The following is a 3,377-nucleotide window of genomic DNA, read 5'->3' as shown; positions in this document are numbered from 1 at the left end:
TCTTCAAGAATTTATTCTGAACTCTTGTAGTAATCACAGATAATTTTACCTGAATATCTAAGAGCAGAATATGGCCCTTTTTGATTAAAGAGATTGTAAATTCGTCGTTTTATGATAAAGAAGTGTTAGGTCAAATATTCTTGACTTAGCCCCGTGTGTCTGCAATGCTTTGTTTTCTTAATTATTTCAGATCCAGATTTACAACCTAAAAATTGAATTAGACCCCACAAATTTACTAAAACCAGAAATATTTTGTTTGGTACTCAATTTGCTACCTTGGCAGGCCATAACAGCCACATTAATCTGAAATGACTAAGATTTTCCTTCATTTTTGTTATTTAGAGAAATACATACAGAATATCTGTTGAGTTCCAAGTATTAGATAAAATATGTAAAAGGTGGAGATTATTGACATTAGTGAACTTGGAGTTAAATGAGAACTATCCAGTAAAAGACAAATTACACTGTGAGTAGGCCATAAATGTGGTATAATTTTAGGGCCCCCCAAAAAGAGTCATCCTATGTGAAACACAAAATATGTTGCAGACTTTGATTGAATGGTAAAAAATTCTACCTCAATGATGGTTTTCTGAGAAGATGGAGTTATAAAATCTCATACTTTGGGAGATTATTTGCTTATGTTATTGAGTGAATTTAATTTAATAAAAATGTTAAGCAACATTTTAATCATCAATTACTAAGCAATTTTATCAGGTGTTTTCAAGAGACAGTTCATTGAAGGAGACCCCATAGATGTCTAAACAAGAGTCTGATAGCATTGAATGTAAACATCATCAGCCTAAATTCAAACTCTTCGTGCCAGAGATGAATACTTCAAAAATCATCTTCCAGATTGTTGAAAATAAACATCTTTCTTCAAAGGAGTGAAAGAGGGGAAAAGCAAAGAGATATTGGATTTTGTAGCAAATCCAGTCAGCAAATAATTATAGCTCCAAAGACAAACTTAAAATATGCTAGTGCTAAAGAAATTCCATTGGATATTGGCTGAGATAAAAATTAAAACAATATTATTTTCGCAAGTATTTTAATTTATAAGCTTCTGATCTCTGCAGATCATTTTGATCTTTCTAAGAGAGAAAAGGAAAGAAATGGTCTCATTAATTCCGAAACAAAGTTCCCTGGGGAAAATATTCCTCATATAGCAACTATATTGAGCCTGAAATATCATATTCCTTAGACTATTGTTCATTTGTATACTAATGCTATGATGGCATATTACTTCTTCGTGATTAAGAAACAAACAAACAAAAAAACATGAATTCTGCACGAGATGAGATTAATGCACAAAGGCATGCAAAACTATCACCTACTAACTGGTACAGGAATGCTCTTGGAGCCAGGCAGGCAGGGATTGGCTAACTGACAACATAGAGCGTTTACCAAGTTGTGAGGCATGGACTCCTATACCAATCCAGCTGCAGAAGGTTCCTAAGAGAATTTCACACCCAGAGAGTGGAGCAAAGGCAATTTTTATAAAACAAAACGTTTCCTTTCTGTTGGTGAGTTTTCTAATTACAATTAGTGATTTATTTACAAACCGAATTTAACGCTCTCGTGTAAATTATGACCACTTGTACATATTTTGAAGGGGGTAAATATGTTCTATTGTATTGCTACCAAAAACGGTTTGTGGCCGCTGTTCATTATGAGCACAAATTGCAATGGTAATTATGTTTGTAGACTAAAAAGAAAGAAAAGGCAAAGATCTTCTTATGATCCTGAACTTAAAGGATTGTATTGTCCCAGTTATCAATGGTATACCATCCAGAGGTAGGAATTTAAAGAAGACAAAGAATGATAGCATGGCCACTATGAAATGCCACTAAGGCCTTAAAAAAGGGAGACCTCCACCAAATATCAATAAACTTTACCTACAAAGAATCTACACATCACCCCACGTCTTTGGATACATTTGAGAAGATAGGTTTACATTAGATACATAAATACATCATCACTTATATTCACACACATCAGAACTTCCTGGCTATCCTTGTATTTTATGCAATGCGTGTGGACTACAGTATCTTCAAGTCCCTTCCCACTTGGAAAGCATATTTAAAAAATAATTTTATATGTGAGTCAGGGGAGACAGAGCTTGAGCCATGGTGCCCTCATGTGTGGGCCCAGTGGCCTTCCCTTGAACAGTCTAGAAACCTAAGGATTTCATGAAGAAAAAGACACACATGAGCTAAAATGCTGTAGGATAGAACATCATTTTATTTTTCAATATTCACTAGAGAAACAAGGTTTAGTTTGCTTAACACACATTTGCCTTTCCAACATTGGTTTCCACTAGACTGAAATAACTAGTTATGAAACTATTTATCTGCTCCCTGTTCATTCTGATGATCATTTAGTTGGAAAGAAATATATTGTATTAGATCCTATGTTCTAACTACCTTGAAGTCACCAACGCAGTGAATTGGATGGTTGATCAAACACTGAAATCTTCAGCTTATATGCCTCCAAGAAGAACTAAAATCAAATGCACTCTAAAAATGATATCCTCCTCTTGCTAGCTATTTTAAATTAAGAAGCTGGAAGCATTTTTCACAGCAATAGTCAAAACATTCTCTCACCTCCCCCACTAGCTTCTCCCTATAACCTGTTAAAATAACACTGTCTACAATTACGGCATCATTTGTTATGCATGATATAATAGACTGCAAATATAAAGAGGTATTATCATTACTTTTGTCCTTTGTTCTTTCAGGCCGGAATATTGCATACTTCTTTACTTTGACATTTATTGCTTTTAGATTGGTAATAGAATGGTTTGTGTTGCTCATTATCTTGAATGATGATAATATTAGAGGTTGGGGAGTCTGTGTTCTCTGTTAAGGAAAGTAAAGACTTCGTATAATTTAGCAAAGGTTATTACTGGACAATTACCCAGAATACAGTTCAACTCTAATAAAGTTTAGTCATATCCAGTCTTAAATAGAGCATTTACTATGGTTTCTAGGAAATTGGATAAGGTAGTATTCATATATACTTTTTTGCTGCTCTCTTTCACAAATTCATCCAGACTGTTTCACTGGTAAAAATTACAATAGCATAATTTGCCTCTAATAGTGGATGAAACAAAATGCAAACTTATTAGGTTTTGAATTACGAAGCTTTATTTTATTTGGTAAAACAGGTATATATTGGTAAATTTTAGTCTCTTACAGTACTATACTCTATCCTGGCATACAACTTTGTTCCCTGTGAGGCATCTCTAAGTCCTTCATAGCTATATCCAAACATTCCATGAAGTTCACATGAAAAAGAAAAGAATTCAGCCATAAAGATAGTTTTTTCCACAGGGAGCCCAAATGGTCATGTCCGCAAAGAAAAGTATTTTTCTATATACA

Source organism: Prionailurus viverrinus, chromosome C2, assembly GCF_022837055.1.
Source record: "Prionailurus viverrinus isolate Anna chromosome C2, UM_Priviv_1.0, whole genome shotgun sequence".
NCBI lineage: Eukaryota > Metazoa > Chordata > Mammalia > Carnivora > Felidae > Prionailurus > Prionailurus viverrinus.
Note: the sequence above shows the minus strand (reverse complement) of the source record.